Below are 25178 nucleotides of genomic sequence, written 5' to 3'. Positions count from 1 at the left end.
CAGTAAGAGCCTTAATTGAGTGCCAGTCTAGTTGGATTTTCTCAACCATTTATGCCCAGAAAGTGCTGGCCCTCCGCTTTTCAATACATAACTGCTGTGTTTGGCCTCCATATGTCACATTCCCTTTCGTAAGACCATAAGACAAAGGAGCAGAATTAGGTCATTCAGCCCATCGAGTCCACTCCACCATTTCATCATGGCTGATCTCGGATGCCATTCAACCCCATACACCTGCCCTCTCACTATATCCCCTGATTCCCTGACCAATCAGGAATCTATCAACTTCCGCTTTAAATATACCCACAGACTTGGCCTCCACCACAGTCTGTGGCAGCGCATTCCACAGATTCACACTTTGGCTAGAAAAAATTCCTCTTTACTTCTGATCTAAAAGGTTGCCTGTCAATTTTAATGCCATGCCCTGTACCTCTGTATACTTCTATTAGAGGAAACATCTTCTCCACATCCACCCTATCTAGTCCTTTCAACATTCAGTAGGTTTCAATGAGATCCCCACGCATTCTTCTAAATTCCAGTGAGCACAGGCCCAAAGCTGCCAAACACTCCTCATATGTTAACTCCTTCATTCCCAGACTCATCCTCATGAACCTCCTCTGGACTCTCTCCAGTGACAATATGTCCTTACTGAGATAAGGGGCCCAAAACTGTTGACAACACCCCAGCTGCAGCCTGACTAGTGTCTTATAAAGCTTCAGCATTACCTCCTTGTTTTTATATTTTGTTCCCCTTGAAATAAATGCCAACATTGCGTTTGCCTTCTTTACCTCACGCTCAACCTGTGAAGTAACATTCTGGGAGTATTGCACAACAACTCCCAAGTCCCTTGGCACCTCTGATTTTTTTTTTTTTTGCAAGTTCAAAAATTTGTTTTATTTAGCAAGCAGCCAAACCAATGACTAGAGATCAATACGCTTCACCTAGGTACCTGTTCTTCAGCTACGATTTCCTCTGTTTATGCCTCTTCTTCCTCCCTTTGAAATGTTTATACCTCTTCGGCTAATGATTTGTTGCCCTTGAGCTGCAATTCTCCCCATCTGTGAATAAAGCTGTACTCTTCACAAAGGTTTAGGTTGTGTGATGGCAGCATCAGCTGAACTAGGAGGATCCTGGCTAGTGGATGGAATATCGGCTTCGTCTGAAGGCTGGGCAGATTCTTCCTCCTGAGGTCTTTCAATTTCTAACACAACGGCTGAACTAAGCCCTTCTTGATCTGCTCCTTCTGTCACAATGGGGGTGCTGGGAACAGACCCAGATGCAAGACACAGACACTGGAGTATAAGGAACAGGACTTGACTAGAGTAGGGACGTGACACGATTCAGGCAAGGAGCAGGGACAAGAATGCAGAGTTGGGCTAGGGAAAGCGGGACTAGGACTAGGAACCATGGACTAGGCTTGGACTACGAGCCCGAGACTGGACAAGGACCCAGAACCTGGGTCTTGCCTCGGGCTCGGACCCCGGAACCGGGCAAGGACATGACATGGCTTGAGGCTGGGGACTTGGGTCTTGAGCTTGGCTGCGGGATCCTCGAGGCTTGGGGTCCTGGGTCATCATCACCACCTCCAGATTCAACTGTGCTGGACAGATTGCTGGTGCATGTTGCAACCATAGGAACAGACTGGGAGGCATGCTCAGTTATATCTGTTTGTGGTCCCTCACTGAAAACAGTCACTGGTGCATGAACTTGCAGCGGTGTGCTCGGTACACTGCAGCCTCCAGATTCATCTTCGTGAACAGCAGCAAGGTAAATTGGTGTTTCATACATTGCTAAACCTCCTTGTGAGGCCAATTGCCCCAGATCAGACTGACTTCAACCAGTTTGATTCCTATCTTCGGGTGGTCCAAACCTAAATTGAGGTACTCCTGCAACCTGGGGAGAATGAATGGCTTCTGCAAACCCATCTGATCGGTGGGGCACAACAAGTACTGGGCACCATTCTGTCATCTTCATCAACAAAATGTCAGGGGGACGTCACGTGATGACGTGGGATTGAGACCTGTAAATCCAGCTCTCCTGTAAAAAAGCAGCAAAGTACTGTTTAAACAAAGAAGAGTTAATAAATAGTTTTTAAGAACTACTTATAAACTAGTCAAGACTATTTTACGATATGCCTCGTAAACAGCAACAGAGGAAAACTGCGGTTTTGAAGTCCCCGCGAGATGGGAAGGAAAAAGGGCCTATTACAGCGATGGAACCTCGGGCTCAGGTTGGATCTCCTTCGGAGGAGACACATTTTATCTCTGGCGTTGAAGAACAGGGGGCAATGGCGGCAGCAGCCGTCCCTGGGAAGACGAAGCGGGAATTGCGCATGCGTAAAGAAGTAGGCAAAACCACAACATGACCAAAATCCGCGACCAATTTTAATAAATTGTTTGAGATTTCAAGGCAAAGAAAGGAATCTACAGGTGGCTGCCCAAGCTGCCAAGAATAGAAAAGGGCCATTGAAGGGAACAAAATTTTTTTCTACCCTGACATAAGTTATGAAGAGAAGGAAGAAGTTCAACCCAGTGAAAAAAGTCCTATGCGATCATGGTTATCAATTTATACTGTGCTATCCTGCAACCTTGAAGATTTTTTTGCCTGGCGGAGAAAGAAGATTTTTTGATGATTACCGGAAAGCGGAGGAGTTTGTGCCAGAATCTTTGAATATTCACCAGACACAAGAAGAAATCTAGGGGAGTGAGATGGATTAAAGATGAAGGCTGGGACAGGGAATACACTTGGTGGATTTTTAAAGGTGGAAAAATATATAAATGTATTATTAAATATGTGATAGAGGGGAAGAAATGTAAAAGTTTGAGGAATATTAGTTGGGAATAGTGACATTAAATTTCTTTTAATATATTTATAATTTTTTTTGTTACAGGGAGCTGGAAGAAATACTGACCAATCGCTACGGGATTCATGTGTGCAATCGTGGCGACAGCCATGACCCGCAAAATGGAGGGGGTTTTTTTCACTCACAACATTAGTAGGGGGGCATTTTGTTATTTTTCTTTTTATATCATATCTATCCTTTATTTCTTTTTGCCTGGATGATGGGGGGGGGGGGAACACAGCAACATGGTGAAGTTTAAAGAGATTCCCCAAGAAACTATGAGAGTTGAGGTGTTAAGTAATGTTTTAGATTGGAGTAATTTGGTTAGGAATAATGACTAACTTATTGAATTTTTTGAGTTTTAAGGTTAATGGGCTTAACGGACCGGTGAAAAGAAACAGAATTTTAACACACATTAAGAAAATGAAGGTAGATATAGCCTTCTTGCAGGAAGCACACTCAACAGAAACAGAACATCAGAAATTAAAGAGAGACTGGGTGGGAAGTGTTGTTGCAGCTTCATTTAGTTCAAAAGTGAGGGGAGTAGCAATATTGATCAATAAAACGTTACCAATTAGAATACAAAATGTAATAACTGATTCTGCGGGGAGATATATGATTATACACTGCCAACTTTTTTCCAAATTATGGACCCTCATCAATATTTATGCACCAAATGAAAATGATGCAAAATTTATACAAGAAGCTTTTTTGAATTTAGCTGACGCACATGATAAAATATTAATAGGTGGAGACTAACTTTTACCTAGACCCAGTCTTAGATAGATCAACCAAGGCTGTTACAAAATCGAAAGTAGTAAAACTAACTTTATCATCGGTAAAAGATTTAAATTTGCTTGATATATGGAGAAAAATTAACCCCAAAGAAAGAGACTATTTGTTCTATTCTAACAGACATAAAACTTACTGAAGGATAGATCTTTTTCTATTATGAATGAATATTCAAGACAGAGTGAAAAATATGGAATATAAAGTGAGAATATTGTCAGATCGCTCTCCTTAGATCCCCTCCAGTTTGCCTACCAGCCCCGACTAAGAGTTGAGGATGCCATCTTCTACCTGCTGAACCGTGTCTACGCCCACCTGGACAAGCCAGCGAGCCCTGTGAGGGTCATGTTTTTTGACTTCTCCAGTGCGTTCAACACCATCCGCCCTGCTCTGCTGGGGGAGAAGCTGACAGCGATGCAGGTGGATGCTTCCCTGGTGTCATGGATTCTTGATTACCTGACTGGCAGACCACAGTACGTGTGCTTGCAACACAGTGTGTCCGACAGAGTGATCAGCAGCACTGGGGCTCCACAGGGGACTGTCTTGTCTCCCTTTCTCTTCACCATTTACACCTCGGACTTCAACTACTGCACAGAGTCTTCTCATCTTCAGAAGTTTTCTGATTACTCTGCCATAGCTGGATGCATCAGCAAGGGAGGTGAGGCTGAGTACTGGGCTACTGTAGGAAACTTTGTCACATGGTGTCAGCAGAATTATCTGCAGCTTAATGTGAAAAAGACTACGGAGCTGGTGGTAGACCTGAGGAGAGCTAAGGTACCGGTGACCCCTGTTTCCATCCAGGGGGTCAGTGTGGACATGGTGGAGGATTAGAAATAGCTGGGGATACATATTGACAAATAAACTGGACTGGTCAAAGAACACTGTGGCTGTCTACAAGAAGGGTCAGAGCCGTCTCTATTTCCTGAGGAGACTGAGGTCCTTTAACGTCTGTCGGACGATGCTGAGGATGTTCTACAAGTCTGTGGTGGCCAGTGCTATCATGTTTGCTGTTGTGTGCTGGGGCAGCAGGCTGAGAGTAGCAGACACCAACAGAATCAACAAACTTATTCATAAGGCCAGTGATGTTGTGGGGATGGAAATGGACTCTCTCACGGTGGTGTCTGAAAAGAGGATGCTGTCTAAGTTGCATGACATCTTGGTGAATGTCTCCCATCCACCACATAATGTACTGGGTGGGCACAGGAGTACATTCAGCCAGAGACTCATTCCTTCAAGATGCAGCACGGAGCGTCATAGGAAGTCATTCCTGCCTGTGGCCATCAAACTTTTCAACTCCTCCCTTGGAGGGTTAGACACCCTGTGCCGATAGGCTGGTCCTGGACTTATTTCATAATTTACTGGCATAATTTACAGAGTACTATTTAACTATTTATGGTTCTATTACTATTTATTATTTATGGTGCAACTGTAACAAAAACTAAGTTCCCCCTGGGATCAATAAAGTATGACTATGGCTTTATTAATGACAATAATAATGACGGAAAAGGAAGAAGCAACTTATAGATGGAGATTTAATTCAATATTATTAAAATGTCAAGATTTTTGTGATTTTATGAAAAAACAGATCCAATTTTTTTTTTGGATACAAACTGTCATTCAGTTGATGATAAATTTGTATTATGGGATGCGACGAAAGCATATTTGAGGGGTCAGATAATAAGTTATACGTCTAAAATTAAGAAGGAATATATGGTAAAATTAGATCAATTGGAAAAAGAGATTACAAAATTAGAAAAAGAATCTCAAAGACATATGATAGAAGAAAAACCAAGACAACTTGTCAATAAGAAGTTACAATATAATACACGCTTCAGGCACATCGAACAGAAAAAGAAATCATGAGAACTAAGCAAAGGTATTATGAGTTAGGTGAGAGATCACACAGAATTCTTGCTTGGCAGTTGAAAACAGAACAGGCTTCCAAAACGATAAATGCAATTAGAACAAGTGCAAATAAAATTACAAAACTATAAACCTTTAGAAATTAATGAAACCTTCAAAAGTTTCTACTCTGAATTATATCAATCGGAATCACAAAACGATGTTAATGAGATAGAAAGATCTTTATCACAAATAACTCGTCCAAAATTCAATTTGGAAGAACAGAAAGGATTAGATATGCCTTTTACCTTAAAAGAGGTTGAAGAAGCTTTAGGATCACTTCAAAGTAATAAATCTCCAGGAGAGGATGGTTTTCCGCCTGAATTTTATAAAAAGTTTAAAGATTTATTAATTTCTCCTTTTATGGAGTTAATACGTCAAGTGGAAAAAATACATAAACTCCCAGAATCTTTCTCAACAGTGATTGTAATAGTATTGCAAAAAAAGGTAGAGATCCTTTCAAACCAGCATCATATAGGCCTATTTCTTTGTTGAACACGGATTATAAAATAATAGCAAAAATTTTATCTAATTGATTATCTAAATATTTATCAAAATTAATACATATGGATCAAACAGGAGTTATTAAAATAGACAATTGGCAGATAATGTAACTCGGCTACTTAGTATAATTCATTTGGCACAAAAAAGGGAGGAAATAAGTATGGTAGTAGCCTTGGATGCAGAAAAAGCACTTGATAGATTGGAATGGGATTTTTTATTTAAAGTATTAGAAAAATATGGGTTAGGAGTACCTTTTATAAACTGGATTAAAACCTTAAACACTAATCTTAACGCTAAAGTAGTGACAAATAGTCAAATTTCAACACCATTCCAGTTAAAAAGGTCAACTAGACAATGTTGACCATTATCACCTGCTTTACTTGTATTGGCAAGAGAACCATTAGCAGAACTAATTAGAATTGATTCAGATATTAAGGGTTTTAGAGTTAATCAGGAGGAATATAAGATTAATTTATTTGCTGATGATGTTTTGATTTATTTAACAAACCCACTGCATTTGTTACGTAAACTACCTTCTGGACTGGAAGAATATGGGAAAGTATCAGAGTGTAATTGGGATAAAAGTGAAATCTTACCTCTTACTCAAGGAGATTATAGAAACATAGAAAATAGGTGCAGGAGTAGGCCATTCGGCCCTTCAAGCCTGCACCGCCATTTATTATGATCATGGCTGATCATCCAACTCAGAACCCCGCTCCAGCCTTCCCTCCATACCCCCTGACCCCCGTAGCCACAAGGGCCATATCTAACTCCCTCTTAAATATAGCCAATGAACTGGCCTCAACTGTTTCCTGTGGCAGAGAATTCCACAGATTCACCACTCTCTGTGTGAAGAAGTTTTTCCTAATCTCGGTCCTAAAAGGCTTCCCCTCTATCCTCAAACTGTGGCCCCTCGTTCTGGACTTCCCCAACATCAGGAACAATCTTCCTGCATCTAGCCTGTCCAATCCCTTTTGGATCTTATACGTTTCAATCAGATCCCCCCTCAATCTTCTAAATTCCAACGAGTACAAGCCCAGTTCATCCAGTCTTTCTTCATATGAAAGTCCTGCCATCCCAGGAATCAATCTGGTGAACCTTCTTTGTACTCTCTCTATGGCAAGGATGTCTTTCCTCAGATTAGGGGACCAAAACTGCACACAATACTCCAGGTGTGGTCTCACCAAGGCCTTGTACAACTGCAGTAGTACCTCCCTGCTCCTGTACTCGAATCCTCTCGCTATAAATGCCAGCATACCATTCGCCTTTTTCACCGCCTGGTGTACCTGCATGCCCACTTTCAATGACTGGTGTATAATGACACCCAGGTCTCGTTGCACCTCCCCTTTTCCTAATCTGCCACCATTCAGATAATAATCTGTTTTCCTATTTTTGCCACCAAAGTGGATAAGTGGATAACTTCACATTTATCCACATTAAATTGCATCTGCCATGAATTTGCCCACTCACCCAACCTATCCAAGTCACCCTGCATCCTCTTAGCATCCTCCTCACAGCTAACACTGCCACCCAGCTTCGTGTCATCCGCAAACTTGGAGATGCTGCATTTAATTCCCTCATCCAAGTCATGAATATATATTGTAAACAACTGGGGTCCCAGCACTGAGCCTTGCGGTACCCCACTAGTCACCGCCTGCCATTCTGAAAAGGTCCCGTTTATTCCCACTCTTTGCTTCCTGTCTGCTAACCAATTCTCCATCCACATCAATACCTTACCCCCAATACCGTGTGCTTTAAGTTTGCACACTAATCTCCTGTGTGGGACCTTGTCAAAAGCCTTCTGAAAATCCAAATATACCACATCCACTGGTTCTCCCCTATCCACTCTACTAGTTACATCCACAAAAAATTCTATGAGATTCATCAGACATGATTTTCCTTTCACAAATCCATGCTGACGTTGTCGGATCATTTCACCGCTTTCCAAATATGCTGTTATCACATCCTTGACAACTGACTCCAGCAGTTTCCCCACCACCGACGTTAGGCTAACCGGTCTATAATTCCCCGGTTTCTCTCTCCCTCCTTTTTTAAAAAGTGGGGTTACATTAGCCACCCTCCAATCCTCAGGAACTAGTCCAGAATCTAACGAGTTTTGAAAAATTATCACTAATGCATCCACTATTTCTTGGGCTACTTCCTTAAGCACTCTGGGATGCAGACCATCTGGCCCTGGGGATTTATCTGCCTTCAATCCCTTCAATTTACCTAACACCACTTCCCTACTAACATGTATTTCGCTCAGTTCCTCCATCTCACTGGACCCTCTGTCCTTTACTAATTCTGGAAGATTATTTATGTCCTCCTTAGTGAAGACAGAACCAAAGTAATTATTCAATTGGTCTGCCATGTCCTTGCTCCCCATAATCAATTCACCTGTTTCTGTCTGCAGGGGACCTACATTTGTCTTTACCAGTCTTTTCCTTTTTACGTATCTATAAAAGCTTTTACAGTCAGTTTTATGTTCCCTGCCAGTTTTCTCTCATAATCTTTTTTCCCCTTCCTAAATAAGCCCTTTGTCCTCCTCTGCTGAACTCTGAATTTCTCCCAGTCCTCAGGTGAGCCACTTTCTCTGGCTAATTTGTATGCTTCTTCTTTGGAATTGATACTATCCCTAATTTCTCTTGTCAGCCAAGGGTGCACTACCTTCCTTGATTTATTCTTCTGCCAAACTGGGATGAACAATTGTTGTAGTTCATCCATGCAACCTTTAAATGCTTGCCATTGCATATCCACCGTCAATCCTTTAAGTGTCATTTGCCAGTCTATCTTAGCTAATTCACATCTCATACCTTCAAAGTTACCCCTCTTTAAGTTCAGAACCTTTGTTTCTGAATTAACTCTGTCACTCTCCATCTTAATGAAGAATTCCACCATATTATGGTCACTCTTACCCAAGGGGCCTCTCACGACAAGGTTGCTAATTAACCCGTCCTCATTGCTCAAAACCCAGTCCAGAATAGCCTGCTCTCTAGTTGGTTCCTCGACATGTTGGTTCAAAAAAGTCAATGTCGATTAGCTACCCAATTTAGATGGCCGATAAATGGTATAAAGTATTTAGGAATAAGACTTCATAATGATATAAAGAATTTATATAAATTGAATTATTTACCACTATTGAAAAAAATTCAAGAAGATGGATGATATTATCAATAACATTAGTGGGTAGAGTCAATGCTGCAAAAATGAATATATTTCCTAGATCATAGTATTTATTTCAAACACTACCAATACAACTGCCACAGAATTTTTTCAAGAGTTAAATAAATGTGTGAGGAAATTTCTTTGGAAAGGTAAGATGTCCAAGAAATAGTGGATGCATTAGTGATAATTTTTCAAAACTCGTTAGATTCTGGACTAGTTCCTGAGGATTAGAGGGTGGCTAATGTAACCCCACTTTTTAAAAAAAGGAGGGAGAGAGAAACCAGGGAATTATAGGCCGGTTAGCCTAACGTCGGTGGTGGGGAAACTGCTGGAGTCAGTTATCAAAGATGTGATAACATCACATTTGGAAAGCGGTGAAATCATCGGACAAAGTCAGCATGGATTTGTGCAGGGAAAATCATGTCTGACAAATCTCATAGAATTTTTTGTGGATGTAACTAGTAGAGTGGATAGGGGAGAACCAGTGGATGTGGTATATTTGGATTTTCAAAAGGCTTTTGACAAGGTCCCACACAGGAGATTAGTGTGCAAACTTAAAGCACATGGTATTGGGGGTAAGGTATTGATGTGGATGGAGAATTGGTTAGCAGACAGGAAGCAAAGAGTGGGAATAAACGGGACCTTTTCAGAATGGCAGGCGGTGACTAGTGGGGTACCGCAAGGCTCAGTGCTGGGACCCCAGTTGTTTACAATATATATTCATGACTTGGATGAGGGAATTAAATGCAGCATCTCAAGTTTGCGGATGACACGAAGCTGGGTGGCAGTGTTAGCTGTGAGGAGGATGCTAAGAGGATGCAGAGTGACTTGGATAGGTTGGGTGAGTGGGCAAATTCATGGCAGATGCAATTTAATGTGGATAAATGTGAAGTTATCCACTTTGGTAGCAAAAATAGGAAAACAGATTATTATCTGAATGGTGGCCGATTAGGAAAAGGGGAGGTGCAACGAGACCTGGGTGTCATTATACACCAGTCATTGAAAGTGGGCATGCAGGTACAGCAGGCGGTGAAAAAGGCGAATGGTATGCTGGCATTTATAGCGAGAGGATTTGAGTACAGGAGCAGGGAGGTACTATTGCAGTTGTACAAGGCCTTGGTGAGACCACACCTGGAGTATTGTGTGCAGTTTTGGTCCCCTAATCTGAGGAATGACATCCTTGCCATAGAGGGAGTACAAAGAAGGTTCACCAGATTGATTCCTGGGATGGCAGGACTTTCATATGAAGAAAGACTGGATGAACTGGGCTTGTACTCGTTGGAATTTAGAAGATTGAGGGGGGATCTGATTGAAACGTATAAAATCCTAAAGGGATTGGACAGGCTAGATGCAGGAAGATTGTTCCCGATGTTGGGGAAGTCCAGAACAAGGGGTCACAGTTTGAGGATAAAGGGGAAGCCTTTTAGGACCGAGATTAAGAAAAACTTCTTCACTCAGAGAGTGGTGAATCTGTGGAATTCTCTGCCACAGGAAGCAGTTGAGGCCAGTACATTGGCTATATTTAAGAGGGAGTTAGATATGGCCCTTGTGGCTACGGGGATCAGGGGGTATGGAGGGAAGGCTGGGGCGGGGTTTTGAGTTGGATGATCAGCCATGATCATAATAAATGGCGGTGCAGGCTCGAAGGGCCGAATGGCCTACTCCTGCACCTATTTTCTATGTTTCTATGTCAAGAATATCATTGGAAAAATTGACATGGAAATTTGAGTTAGGAGGGTTACAACTTCCAAATTTTAAGAATTATTACAAAGCAAATCAACTTAGATTTATTGCATCTTTCTTTGACGAACAAAAACCGGCATGGATTAGAATAGAATTAGATAAGATAGGAGAAAATATACCCGAAGATTTTATATAGAAATGGGAATCTAAATGGCTACGGGAAAAGAAAAAATCTCCTATATTAAAACATTTGATTGATCTATGGAATAAGATAAATGTTGATGATGAAATGAAGAAATCTTTACCAGCAAGAAGACCTTTGATCCAAAACGGACTTATTCCTTTTACAATGGATAATCAACTTTTATATAATTGGTACCAAAAAAGGCATTAGATGTATTGGAGACTGTTATGAAGGAGGTATATTGATGTCATTTGAACAATTAAAGAATAAATATAAAATATCAAATAACACGCTCTTTTGTTATCTTCAATTAACATAGAAACATAGAAAATAGGTGCAGGAGTAGGCCATTCGGCCCTTCAAGCCTGCACCGCCATTTATTATGATCATGGCTGATCATCCAACTCAGAACCCCGCCCCAGCCTTCCCTCCATAGCCCCGATCCCCGTAGCCACAAGGGCCATATCTAACTCCCTCTTAAATATAGCCAATGAACTGGCCTCAACTGTTTCCTGTGGCAGAGAATTCCACAGATTCACCACTCTCTGTGTGAAGAAGTTTTTCCTAATCTCGGTCCTAAAAGGCTTCCCCTTTATCCTCAAACTGTGACCCCTCGTTCTGGACTTCCCCAACATCGGGAACAATCTTCCTGCATCTAGCCTGTCCGATCCCTTTAGGATTTTATGCGTTTCAATCAGATCCCCCCTCAATCTTTTAAATTCCAGCGAGTACAAACCCAGTTCATCCAGTCTTTCTTCATATGAAAGTCCTGCCATCCCAGGAATCAATCTGGTGAACCTTCTTTGTACTCTCTCTATGGCAAGGATGTCTTTCCTCAGATTAGGGGACCAAAACTGCACACAATACTCCTGGTGTGGTCTCACCAAGGCCTTGTACAACTGCAGTAGTACCTCCCTGCTCCTGTACTCGAATCCTCTCGCTATAAATGCCAGCAAACCATTCGCCTTTTTCACCGCCTGCTGTACCTGCATGCCCACTTTCAATGACTGGTGTATAATGACACCCAGGTCTCGTTGCACCTCCCCTTTTCCTAATCGGCCACCATTCAGATAATAATCTGTTTTCCTATTTCTGCCACCAAAGTGGATAACTTCACATTTATCCACATTAAATTGCATCTGCCATGAATTTGCCCACTCACCCAACCTATCCAAGTCACCCTGCATCCTCTTAGCATCCTCCTCACAGCTAACACTGCCACCCAGCTTCGTGTCATCCGCAAACTTGGAGATGCTGCATTTAATTCCCTCATCCAAGTCATGAATATATATTGTAAACAACTGGGGTCCCAGCACTGAGCCTTGCGGTACCCCACTAGTCACCGCCTGCCATTCTGAAAAGGTCCCGTTTATTCCCACTCTTTGCTTCCTGTCTGCTAACCAATTCTCCATCCACATCAATACCTTACCCCCAATACCGTGTGCTTTAAGTTTGCACACTAATCTCCTGTGTGGGACCTTGTCAAAAGCCTTCTGAAAATCCAAATATACCACATCCACTGGTTCTCCCCTATCCACTCTACTAGTTACATCCACAAAAAATTCTATGAGATTCATCAGACATGATTTTCCTTTCACAAATCCATGCTGACGTTGTCGGATCATTTCACCGCTTTCCAAATATGCTGTTATCACATCCTTGACAACTGACTCCAGCAGTTTCCCCACCACCGACGTTAGGCTAACCGGTCTATAATTCCCCGGTTTCTCTCTCCCTCCTTTTTTAAAAAGTGGGGTTACATTAGCCACCCTCCAATCCTCAGGAACTAGTCCAGAATCTAACGAGTTTTGAAAAATTATCACTAATGCATCCACTATTTCTTGGGCTACTTCCTTAAGCACTCTGGGATGCAGACCATCTGGCCCTGGGGATTTATCTGCCTTCAATCCCTTCAATTTACCTAACACCACTTCCCTACTAACATGTATTTCGCTCAGTTCCTCCATCTCACTGGACCCTCTGTCCTTTACTAATTCTGGAAGATTATTTATGTCCTCCTTAGTGAAGACAGAACCAAAGTAATTATTCAATTGGTCTGCCATGTCCTTGCTCCCCATAATCAATTCACCTGTTTCTGTCTGCAGGGGACCTACATTTGTCTTTACCAGTCTTTTCCTTTTTACGTATCTATAAAAGCTTTTACAGTCAGTTTTATGTTCCCTGCCAGTTTTCTCTCATAATCTTTTTTCCCCTTCCTAAATAAGCCCTTTGTCCTCCTCTGCTGAACTCTGAATTTCTCCCAGTCCTCAGGTGAGCCACTTTCTCTGGCTAATTTGTATGCTTCTTCTTTGGAATTGATACTATCCCTAATTTCTCTTGTCAGCCAAGGGTGCACTACCTTCCTTGATTTATTCTTCTGCCAAACTGGGATGAACAATTGTTGTAGTTCATCCATGCAACCTTTAAATGCTTGCCATTGCATATCCACCGTCAATCCTTTAAGTGTCATTTGCCAGTCTATCTTAGCTAATTCACATCTCATACCTTCAAAGTTACCCCTCTTTAAGTTCAGAACCTTTGTTTCTGAATTAACTCTGTCACTCTCCATCTTAATGAAGAATTCCACCATATTATGGTCACTCTTACCCAAGGGGCCTCTCACGACAAGGTTGCTAATTAACCCGTCCTCATTGCTCAAAACCCAGTCCAGAATAGCCTGCTCTCTAGTTGGTTCCTCGACATGTTGGTTCAAAAAAGTCAATGTCGATTAGCTACCCAATTTAGATGGCCGATAAATGGTATAAAGTATTTAGGAATAAGACTTCATAATGATATAAAGAATTTATATAAATTGAATTATTTACCACTATTGAAAAAAATTCAAGAAGATGGATGATATTATCAATAACATTAGTGGGTAGAGTCAATGCTGCAAAAATGAATATATTTCCTAGATCATAGTATTTATTTCAAACACTACCAATACAACTGCCACAGAATTTTTTCAAGAGTTAAATAAATGTGTGAGGAAATTTCTTTGGAAAGGTAAGATGTCCAAGAAATAGTGGATGCATTAGTGATAATTTTTCAAAACTCGTTAGATTCTGGACTAGTTCCTGAGGATTAGAGGGTGGCTAATGTAACCCCACTTTTTAAAAAAAGGAGGGAGAGAGAAACCAGGGAATTATAGGCCGGTTAGCCTAACGTCGGTGGTGGGGAAACTGCTGGAGTCAGTTATCAAAGATGTGATAACATCACATTTGGAAAGCGGTGAAATCATCGGACAAAGTCAGCATGGATTTGTGCAGGGAAAATCATGTCTGACAAATCTCATAGAATTTTTTGTGGATGTAACTAGTAGAGTGGATAGGGGAGAACCAGTGGATGTGGTATATTTGGATTTTCAAAAGGCTTTTGACAAGGTCCCACACAGGAGATTAGTGTGCAAACTTAAAGCACATGGTATTGGGGGTAAGGTATTGATGTGGATGGAGAATTGGTTAGCAGACAGGAAGCAAAGAGTGGGAATAAACGGGACCTTTTCAGAATGGCAGGCGGTGACTAGTGGGGTACCGCAAGGCTCAGTGCTGGGACCCCAGTTGTTTACAATATATATTCATGACTTGGATGAGGGAATTAAATGCAGCATCTCAAGTTTGCGGATGACACGAAGCTGGGTGGCAGTGTTAGCTGTGAGGAGGATGCTAAGAGGATGCAGAGTGACTTGGATAGGTTGGGTGAGTGGGCAAATTCATGGCAGATGCAATTTAATGTGGATAAATGTGAAGTTATCCACTTTGGTAGCAAAAATAGGAAAACAGATTATTATCTGAATGGTGGCCGATTAGGAAAAGGGGAGGTGCAACGAGACCTGGGTGTCATTATACACCAGTCATTGAAAGTGGGCATGCAGGTACAGCAGGCGGTGAAAAAGGCGAATGGTATGCTGGCATTTATAGCGAGAGGATTTGAGTACAGGAGCAGGGAGGTACTATTGCAGTTGTACAAGGCCTTGGTGAGACCACACCTGGAGTATTGTGTGCAGTTTTGGTCCCCTAATCTGAGGAATGACATCCTTGCCATAGAGGGAGTACAAAGAAGGTTCACCAGATTGATTCCTGGGATGGCAGGACTTTCATATGAAGAAAGACTGGATGAACTGGGCTTGTACTCGTTGGAATTTAGAAGATTGAGGGGGGATCTGATTGAAACGTATAAAATCCTAAAGGGATTGGACAGGCTAGATGCAGGAAGATTGTTCCCGATGTTGGGGAAGTCCAGAACAAGGGGTCACAGTTTGAGGATAAAGGGGAAGCCTTTTAGGACCGAGATTAAGAAAAACTTCTTCACTCAGAGAGTGGTGAATCTGTGGAATTCTCTGCCACAGGAAGCAGTTGAGGCCAGTACATTGGCTATATTTAAGAGGGAGTTAGATATGGCCCTTGTGGCTACGGGGATCAGGGGGTATGGAGGGAAGGCTGGGGCGGGGTTTTGAGTTGGATGATCAGCCATGATCATAATAAATGGCGGTGCAGGCTCGAAGGGCCGAATGGCCTACTCCTGCACCTATTTTCTATGTTTCTATGTCAAGAATATCATTGGAAAAATTGACATGGAAATTTGAGTTAGGAGGGTTACAACTTCCAAATTTTAAGAATTATTACAAAGCAAATCAACTTAGATTTATTGCATCTTTCTTTGACGAACAAAAACCGGCATGGATTAGAATAGAATTAGATAAGATAGGAGAAAATATACCCGAAGATTTTATATAGAAATGGGAATCTAAATGGCTACGGGAAAAGAAAAAATCTCCTATATTAAAACATTTGATTGATCTATGGAATAAGATAAATGTTGATGATGAAATGAAGAAATCTTTACCAGCAAGAAGACCTTTGATCCAAAACGGACTTATTCCTTTTACAATGGATAATCAACTTTTATATAATTGGTACCAAAAAAGGCATTAGATGTATTGGAGACTGTTATGAAGGAGGTATATTGATGTCATTTGAACAATTAAAGAATAAATATAAAATATCAAATAACACGCTCTTTTGTTATCTTCAATTAACATAGAAACATAGAAAATAGGTGCAGGAGTAGGCCATTCGGCCCTTCAAGCCTGCACCGCCATTTATTATGATCATGGCTGATCATCCAACTCAGAACCCCGCCCCAGCCTTCCCTCCATAGCCCCGATCCCCGTAGCCACAAGGGCCATATCTAACTCCCTCTTAAATATAGCCAATGAACTGGCCTCAACTGTTTCCTGTGGCAGAGAATTCCACAGATTCACCACTCTCTGTGTGAAGAAGTTTTTCCTAATCTCGGTCCTAAAAGGCTTCCCCTTTATCCTCAAACTGTGACCCCTCGTTCTGGACTTCCCCAACATCGGGAACAATCTTCCTGCATCTAGCCTGTCCGATCCCTTTAGGATTTTATGCGTTTCAATCAGATCCCCCCTCAATCTTTTAAATTCCAGCGAGTACAAACCCAGTTCATCCAGTCTTTCTTCATATGAAAGTCCTGCCATCCCAGGAATCAATCTGGTGAACCTTCTTTGTACTCTCTCTATGGCAAGGATGTCTTTCCTCAGATTAGGGGACCAAAACTGCACACAATACTCCTGGTGTGGTCTCACCAAGGCCTTGTACAACTGCAGTAGTACCTCCCTGCTCCTGTACTCGAATCCTCTCGCTATAAATGCCAGCAAACCATTCGCCTTTTTCACCGCCTGCTGTACCTGCATGCCCACTTTCAATGACTGGTGTATAATGACACCCAGGTCTCGTTGCACCTCCCCTTTTCCTAATCGGCCACCATTCAGATAATAATCTGTTTTCCTATTTCTGCCACCAAAGTGGATAACTTCACATTTATCCACATTAAATTGCATCTGCCATGAATTTGCCCACTCACCCAACCTATCCAAGTCACCCTGCATCCTCTTAGCATCCTCCTCACAGCTAACACTGCCACCCAGCTTCGTGTCATCCGCAAACTTGGAGATGCTGCATTTAATTCCCTCATCCAAGTCATTAATATATATTGTAAACAACTGGGGTCCCAGCACTGAGCCTTGCGGTACCCTACTAGTCACCGCCTGCCATTCTGAAAAGGTCCCGTTTATTCCCACTCTTTGCTTCCTGTCTGCTAACCAATTCTCCATCCACATCAATACCTTACCCCCAATACCATGTGCTTTAAGTTTGCACACTAATCTCCTGTGTGGGACCTTGTCAAAAGCCTTTTGACAATCCAAATATACCACATCCACTGGTTCTCCCCTATCCACTCTACTAGTTACATCCACAAAAAATTCTATGAGATTCGTCAGACACGATTTTCCCTTCACAAATCCATGCTGACTTTGTCCGATGATTTCACCGCTTTCCAAATGTGATGTTATCACATCTTTGATAACTGACTCCAGCAGTTTCCCCACCACCGACGTTAGGCTAACCGGTCTATAATTCCCCGGTTTCTCTCTCCCTCCTTTTTTAAAAAGTGGGGTTACATTAGCCACCCTCCAATCCTCAGGAACCAGTCCAGAATCTAACGAGTTTTGAAAAATTATCACTAATGCATCCACTATTTCTTGGGCTACTTCCTTAAGCACTCTGGGATGCAGACCATCTGGCCCTGGGGATTTATCTGCCTTCAATCCCTTCAATTTACCTAACACCACTTCCCTACTAACATGTATGTCGCTCAGTTCCTCCATCTCACTGGACCCTCTGTCCCCTACTATTTCTGGAAGATTATTTATGTCCTCCTTAGTGAAGACAGAACCAAAGTAATTATTCAATTGGTCTGCCATGTCCTTGCTCCCCATAATCAATTCACCTGTTTCTGTCTTTAGGGGACCTACTTTTGTCTTTACCAGTCTTTTCCTTTTCACATATCTATAAAAGCTTTTACAGTCAGTTTTATGCTCCCTGCCAGTTTTCTCTCATAATCTTTTTTCCCCTCCCTAAATAAGCCCTTTGTCCTCCTCTGCTGAACTCTGAACTTCTCCCAGTCCTCAGGTGAGCCACTTTCTCTGGTTAATTTGTATGCTTCTTCTTTGGAATTGATACTATCCCTAATTTCTCTTGTCAGCCACGGGTGCACTACCTTCCTTGATTTATTCTTTTGCCAAACTGGGATGAACAATTGTTGTAGTTCATCCATGCAACCTTTAAATGCTTGCCATTGCATATCCAGCGTCAATCCTTTAAGTGTCATTTGCCAGTCTATCTTAGCTAATTCACGTCTCATACCTTCAAAGTTACCCCTCTTTAAGTTCAGAACCTTTGTTTCTGAATTAACGATGTCACTCTCCATCTTAATGAAGAATTCCACCATATTATGGTCACTCTTACCCAAGGGGCCTCTCACGACAAAATTGCGAATTAACCCTTCCTCATTGCTCAAAACCCAGTCCAGAATAACCTGCTCTCTAGTTGGTTCCTCGACATGTTGGTTCAAAAAACCATCCCGCATACATTCCAAGAAATCCTCTTCCTCAGCACCTTTACCAATTTGGTTCACCCAATCTACATGCAGATTGAAGTCACCCATTATAACTGCTGTTCCTTTATTGCACACATTTCTAATTTCCTGTTTCATACCATCTCCGACCTCACTACTACTGTTAGGTGGCCTGTACACAACTCCCACCAGCGTCTTCTGCCCCTTAGGGTTACGCAGCTCTACCCATATCGATTCCACATCTTCCCGGCTTATGTCCTTCCTTTCTATTGCGTTAATCTCTTCTTTAACCAGCAACGCCACCCCACCTCCCCTTCCTTCATGTCTATCCCTCCTGAATATTGAATATCCTTGAACGTTGAGCTCCCATCCTTGGTCACCCTGGAGCCATGTCTCTGTGATCCCAACTATATCATAATCATTAATAGCAATCTGCACTTTCAATTCATCCACCTTATTACGAATGCTCCTTGCATTGACACACAAAGTCTTCAGGCACTCTTTTACAACTCTCTTAGACCTTATACAATTATGTTGAAAAGTGGCCCTTTTTAATGCTTGCCCTGGATTTGTCGGCCTGCCACTTTTACTTTTCTCCTTAGTACTTTTTGCTTCTACCCTCACTTTACACCCCTCTGTCTCTCTGCACTTGTTCCCATCCCCCTGTTGTGAACTAACCTCCTCACGCCTTGCCTCTTTAATTTGATTCCCACCCCCCAACCATTCTAGTTTAAAGTCACCTCAGTAGCCCTCGCTAATCTCCCTGCCAGGATATTGGTCCCCCTAGGAGTCAAGTGTAACCCGTCCTTTTTGTACAGGTCACGCCTGTGCCAAAAGAGATCCCAATGATCCAAAAACTTGAATCCCTGCCCCCTGCTCCAATCCCTCAGCCACGCATTTATCCGCCACCTCATCACATTCCTACTCTCACTGTCGCGTGGCACAGGCAGTAATCCCGAGATTACTACCTTTGCAGTCCTTTTTCTCAACTCCCTTCCTAGCTCCCTATATTCTCCTTTCAGGACCTCATCCCTTTTCCTACCTATGTCATTGGTACCTATATGTACCACGACCTCTGGCTCCTCACCCTCCCACTTCAGGATATCTTGGACACGATCAGAAGTATCCCGGACCCTGGCACTAGGGAGGCAAACTACCATCCGGGTCTCTGGACTGCATCCACAGAATCGCCTATCTGACCCCCTTACTATCGAGTCCCCTATCACAACTGCCCTCCTCTTCATTGCCCTACCCTTCTGAGCTACAGGGCCAGACTCTGTGCCGGAGGCACGGCCACTGTCGCTTCCCCCGGGTAAGCTGTCCCCACCAACAGTACTCAAACAGGAGTACCTGTTGTTAAGGGGCACAGCCACCGGGGTACTCCCTATTACCTGACTCTTCCCCTTCCCCCTCCTAACCGTGACCCACTTGTCTGCCTCCCGTGGCCCCGGCGTGACCACCTGCCTGCAACTCCTCTCTATCAACTCCTCACTCTCCCTGACCAGACGAAGGTCATCCAGCTGCAGCTCCAGTTCCGTAACGCGGTCCCTTAGGAGCTGCATCTCGATGCACTTGGTGCAGATGTAGACGTCCGGGAGGCTTGGAGACTCCAGAGTCTCCCACATCCGACACCGAGAACAGCAAACTGCCCTCACACTCATACTGCCCCTCTCCTCAAATAACAACAGAAAATGAATGCCAAACCTTCCTCGCCTCGCCCGTTTCCGCCTAAGCCCGTTGTGCCGAAGCCCTTAAGTCTTCACTCTGCTCCCTGCTCACTCCGCCGCCTGCAAACTACGCTGCCCGCTCTATGAGGCTCTGTTCCTTTTAAATCTGCCGCGCTGCACAGCCCGACGTCACACGCCTGCGCAGTCCCGCCTCTCACAACGCCGTTGGAGAAAAAAAAAATAATGAAAATTTCAAAAATGTCTTTCTCGGCACTCCCACTCAGACTCTCAGACTCCTTCTTCGAATCAAACCCGAAGCAGGATTTCTGCCCTTTTAAATCTGCCGCGCTGCACTGCCCGACGTCTCTTAATTAAGGGCTTATTTAAGAGACCAACTGGGTCAAATAATGTTTTTGCCGAAACCTAATGAAATTGAAATTTTAATTCAAAAAGGAAAAATTTAAAAAATTATTTCTTTTATGTATAATCTGATTCAAAAACAGACACTTAAACAAGGAATTCACAAGTCAAGACAAAAGTGGGAAATGGATTTGAGTATTAATATTGATGAAACAAATTGGTCAAGACTGTCTTGACAGTATGACAAATACAATAAATGTTCGACTCAGATTAGTAGAATATAATTTTTTACACCAATTATATATTATACGGCAAAGAATAAATAGATTAACTTCAAACTTACCTGATCAATGTTCTCGGTGTAATCAAGAAATTGGTACTTTTTTTACATTCTACTTGGTCCTGTTCCAATATTCAACCTTTTTGGATAAATTTAAGAGATTTATTGGAACAAATTACTGGAACTCAACTTCCACATGACCCGATATTATTTTTATTAGGTGACATTGAAGGGATAAAATTGAAACTTAAATAGAATAAATACCAGAAAGAATTTATAAAAATTGCACTGGCAGTAGCCAAGAAGGCTATAGCAGTTACTTGGAAATCGGATTCGTATTTAAGTATGGATCGTTGGAATAATGATATTTTTAGCTGTATTCCACTTGAAAAAATTACTTATAATTTAAGAGATAAATATGATACATTTTTGAATATTTGGCGTCTTTTTTTTTTACGAAAGATAGGTTGGCATATCTAGGTGCTCCAATGATAAAGATGTTGGGCCTTTGGGGAAAGTAACAAATAAATATATTAAATTTATTTTGAATCCCATGGAGCATGTGGAGACCTTTCAATATCCAGTCAGTCTTTCTTTCTTTCTTTTTTTTTCTTTTTCTTTTCTTTCTTTTAGGTAGGGGTATATATCGGGGGGGAAGGGTTAAGGGAGGGGGAGAGCGTAGATATTATTATTTCATGTAATCATGTTTGAAAACTCAATAAAAATTATATATAAAAAATGTTGCTGCACACCTCCAATGCCTGGAGTAAGCTGAATTCCCCCTCGACTTGATGAAGGTCGCCTCGCTGGTGGAAATCTCTGCGCAGGTGGTCCCAGTTCTGGGGCTGGAGGTTGTATTGTAAGTCTTGGTGGAAGAGGATGTGCTGGTCTCCTTGGTGAGCATCGAGCTCGTGAAGCTGGTCTTTCAGCAACTGCCTGTTGCTGTCTTGGAGTTTCTGGTGTGCAGGATTCCGTGGTGGTGACACAACCTTCACCTCCAGAATTATCCTCTGAAACTTGAGAACTTTCTTTTTTAGCTTGTTCATCTGTACTAGGATCTGTCCCATCAGCAGCCTCAACATTGCCATCATCATAATTATCTTCTCCCTCAGGACTACCCTCATTACTATCTACACCATCACCATCCTCAATACCAGTATCATCATCATTGTCCTCTTCATTGTCTGGATCTTCATCAATCTCAATAATAATGTATTCAGTTGGTGTTTGAGAACTTCGTGAATACTGAGTACTTAGCTGATGTTCTAATGGTTGAGGGTCTAAATCCAAAGGGTGAGATGCCTCTTCATTATCTTCCATTAGTTGACAGGTGGGTATTCTTCAATAACCACCTGGGTGATAGAGTCCTGTGAATCCGGGTTCTCAGATTGGATCTGCATTTCGTCGTCTGCATCTGTGTTTTCTTCCATCTCCTGTACATGCTCTTCTGATCGCTGGGTGAGTTTCAATTTCTTTGACTGATGTTCTGAAGACTCATCCTGACCATGAGCTGTATTATCAGCACTGGTCTCTTCGTCATCTTCACGTTGACGTTTAGGCATAGGAGTGGAGCCTGAAACTGTTCAAATACAGCAGTGGAAGTGGATGGTCGTTCCATTGGGGAGTTCTGCACAACATCATAAGGTATGAGATGTGAATTAGCTAAGATAGACTGGCAAATGACACTTAAAGGGTTGACGGTGGATATGCAATGGCAAGCATTTAAAGATCGCATGAATGAACTACAACAATTGTTCATCCCAGTTTGGCAAAAGAATAAATCAAGGAAGGTAGTGCACCCGTGGCTGACAAGGGAAATTAGGGATAGTATCAATTCCAAAGAAGAAGCATACAAATTAGCCAGAAAAAGTGGCTCACCTGAGGACTGGGAGAAGTTCAGAGCTCAGCAGAGGAGGACAAAGGGCTTAATTAGGAAGGGGAAAAAAGATTATGAGAGAAAACTGGCAGGGAACATAAAAACGGACTGTAAAAGCTTTTATAGATATGTGAAAAGAAAAAGATTGGTTAAGACAAATGTAGGTCCCCTACAGACAGAAACAGGTGAATTGATTTTGGGGAGCAAGGACATGGCAGACCAATTGAATAATTACTTTGGTTCTGTCTTCACTAAGGAGGACATAAATAATCTTCCAGAAATAGTAGGGGACAGAGGGTCCAGTGAGATGGAGGAACTGAGCGAAATACATGTTAGTAGGGAAGTGGTGTTAGGTAAATTGAAGGGATTAAAGGCAGATAAATCCCCAGGGCCAGATGGTCTGCATCCCAGAGTGCTTAAGGAAGTAGCCCAAGAAATAGTAGATGCATTAGTGATAATTTTTCAAAACTCTTTAGATTCTGGACTAGTTCCTGAGGATTGGAGGGTGGCTAATGTAACCCCACTTTTTAAAAAAAGAGGGAGAGAGAAACCGGGGAATTATAGACCGGTTAGCCTAACATCGGTGGTGGGGAAAATGCTAGTCAGTTATCAAAGATGTGATAGCAGCACATTTGGAAAGCGGTGAAATCATCGGACAAAGTCAGCATGGATTTGTGAAAGGAAAATCATGTCTGACGAATCTCATAGAATTTTTTGAGGATGTAACTAGTAGAGTGGATAGGGGAGAACCAGTGGATGTGGTATATTTGGATTTTCAGAAGGCTTTTGACAAGGTCCCACACAGGACATTAGTGTGCAAACTTAAAGCACATGGTATTGGGGGTAAGGTATTGATGGGGATAGAGAATTGGTTGGCAGACAGGAAGCAAAGAGTGGGAATAAACGGGACCTTTTCAGAATGGCAGGCAGTGACTAGTGGGGTACTGTAAGGCTCAGTGCTGGGACCCCAGTTGTTTACAAAAAAATTAATGACTTGGATGAGGGGATTAAATGCAGCATCTCCAAGTTTGCGGATGACACGAAGCTGGGTGGCGGTGTTGGCTGTGAGGAGGATGCTAAGAGGATGCAGGGTTACTTGGATAGGTTGGGTGAGTGGGCAAATTCATGGCAGATGCAATTTAATGTGGATAAATGTGAAGTTATCCACTTTGGTGGCAAAAACAGGAAAACAGATTATTATCCGAATGGTGGCCGATTAGGAAAAGGGGAGGTGCAACGAGACCTGGGTGTCATTATACGCCAGTCATTGAAAGTGGGCAGGCAGGTACAGCAGGCGGTGAAAAAGGCGAATGGTATGCTGGCATTTATAGCGAGAGGATTCGAGTACAGGAGCAGGGAGATACTACTGCAGTTGTACAAGGCCTTGGTGAGACCACACCTGGAGTATTGTGTGCAGTTTTGGTCCCCTAATCTGAGGAAAGACATCCTTGCCATAGAGGGAGTACAAAGAAAGTTCACCAGATTGATTCCTGGGATGGCAGGACTTTCATATGATGAAAGACTGGATGAACTAGGCTTATACTCATTGGAATTTAGAAGATTGAGGGGGGATCTGATTGAAACATATAAAATCCTAAAGGAATTGGACAGGCTAGATGCAGGAAGATTGTTCCCGATGTTGGGGAAGTCCAGGACGAGGTGTCACAGTTTGAGCAGAAAGGGGAAGCCTTTTAGGACCGAGATGAGGAAAAACTTCTTCACACAGCGAGTGGTGAACCTGTGGAATTCTCAGCCACAGAAAACAGTTGAGGCCAGTTCATTGGCTATATTTAAGAGGGAGTTAGATATGGCCCTTGTGGCTAAAGGGATCAGCGGGTATGGAGAGACGGCTGGTACAGAGTTCTGAGTTGGGTGATCAGCCATGATCAATACTGAATGGTGGTGCAGGCTCGAAGGGCTGAATGGCCTACTCCTGCACCTATTTTCTCTGTTTCTATGTATCAGAAGGGTAGGGAAAGGAAGAGGAGGGCAGTACTAATAGGGGACTCGATAGTAAGGGGGTCAGAAAGGCAATTCTGTGGATGCAGTCCGGAGACCCGGATGGTAATTTGCCTCCCTGGTGCCAGGGTCCAGGATATTTCTGATCGCGTCCAAGATATTCTGAAGTGGGAGGGAGAGGAGCCAGAGATCGTGGTACATATAGGTACCAATGATATAGGTAGGAAAAGGGGAGAGGTCCTGAAAGGAGAATATAGGGAGTTAGGAAGGGAGTTGAGAAAAAGGTCCACAAAGATAGTAATCTCGGGATTACTGCCTGTGCCATGCGACAGTGAGAGTAGGAATGCAATGAGGTGGAGGATAAATGCGTGGCTGAGGGATTGGAGCAGGGGGCAGGGATTCAAGTTTTTGGATCATTGGGACCTCTTTTGGCGCAGGTGTGACCTGTACAAAAAGGACGGGTTACACTTGAATCCTAGGGGGACCAATATCCTGGCGGGGAGATTTGCGAGGGCTACTGAGGTGACTTC

The 25178-nt window shown here is 42.6% G+C and overlaps 1 long non-coding RNA gene across 1 annotated transcript; it reads right to left on the bottom strand.

The window, feature by feature from the left end:
* Positions 1-952: 952 nt before the first annotated feature.
* Positions 953-22426, bottom strand: LOC140212692 (uncharacterized). The gene is made up of 4 exons (XR_011889776.1): positions 21566-22426; positions 20877-20952; positions 5779-5849; positions 953-2034 (listed from the first exon to the last, which is right to left on the bottom strand). It is a non-coding gene; the product is annotated as an uncharacterized lncRNA (long non-coding RNA).
* Positions 22427-25178: the final 2752 nt, after the last annotated feature.

This window comes from Mobula birostris, chromosome 20 (assembly GCF_030028105.1).
Source record: "Mobula birostris isolate sMobBir1 chromosome 20, sMobBir1.hap1, whole genome shotgun sequence".
NCBI classification, from domain to species: domain Eukaryota; kingdom Metazoa; phylum Chordata; class Chondrichthyes; order Myliobatiformes; family Myliobatidae; genus Mobula; species Mobula birostris.
The sequence above is the reverse complement of the archived record's forward strand: the minus strand, read 5'-3'. Positions and strand labels throughout refer to the sequence as shown.